Below are 1,051 nucleotides of genomic sequence, written 5' to 3' on the forward strand. Positions count from 1 at the left end.
AACAAAATGACAGCAACCAATTCTTACTTGTCAATAATTACACTGAATGCTAATGGATTAAATGCACCACTCAAGAGATGGAGAGTTGCAGACTGGGTAGGAAAACAAAGTCCATCAATATGTTGTCTACAAGAGATACACCTTACAGACAAAGACAAAAATAGACTAAAAATTAAAGGCTGGAAAAAGATGTATCAAGCAAATGGCAACCTTAGAGCAGGAATGACAACATTAATTTCTGATCAAATTGACTTTAAGACAAAAACCACCATACGAGACTAGGAAGGACATTATATAATGATTAAAGGATCAACTGAACAAGATTTACTAATAATAAATATCTATGGACCCAATGAAAGAGCCACAAAATACATAAATCAGACTTTTTTAAAAGAGTTAAAAGGCAAATAGATAACTCCACAGTCATAGTGGGAGACTTTAATACACCAGTTTCAATGAAAGACAGAACAACTGGAAATAAACTCAACAAAGATGCAGAAGAGCTAAACAATACAATCCACCAACTTGACCTTATAGATATCTACAGATCATTTCAACCAACAACAGCACAATATACATTCCTTTCCAGTGCACATGGAATTTTCCATGATACACCATATGTTAGGCCATAAAGCAAGCTTTCATAAATTTAAAAACATTGAAATACTGCAAAGCATCTTCTCAGGTCATAATGCTATCAAATTAGAAATTAACAATAGGAAGATCAACAGAAAATGAGTAAACACATGGAAACTGAACAACACCCTCCTTGAGAAAGACTGGGTAAGAGAAGAAATCAAAATTGAAATTAGAAAATTCCTTGGATCCAACGAGAATGAAAACACAAATACCAAAATCTTTGAGACACAGCAAAAGCAGTGATCAGAGGCCAAATGATAGCAATAAATGCACACATCAAAAAAGATGAAAGAGCCAAAATCAACACTTTAAACCAACATCTCCAACAATTAGAGAAAGAACAGCAAGAAAAGCCTACAGTCACCAGAAGGAAGGAAATAATCAAGATTCGAGCAGAAATCAATGAAACATA

The 1,051-nt window shown here is 33.9% G+C and overlaps 1 protein-coding gene across 1 annotated transcript in view; it reads right to left on the reverse strand.

The window, feature by feature from the left end:
• Positions 1-1,051, reverse strand: part of FAM117B (family with sequence similarity 117 member B) — a 146,049-nt gene that overhangs the window by 45,297 nt on the left and 99,701 nt on the right. The window lies entirely within an intron of this gene.

Source organism: Orycteropus afer, unplaced genomic scaffold (genome assembly GCF_000298275.1).
Source record: "Orycteropus afer afer isolate SDZICR_OR568_19922 unplaced genomic scaffold, OryAfe1.0 scaffold00002, whole genome shotgun sequence".
In the NCBI taxonomy this organism is placed as follows: Eukaryota; Metazoa; Chordata; class Mammalia; order Tubulidentata; family Orycteropodidae; genus Orycteropus; species Orycteropus afer.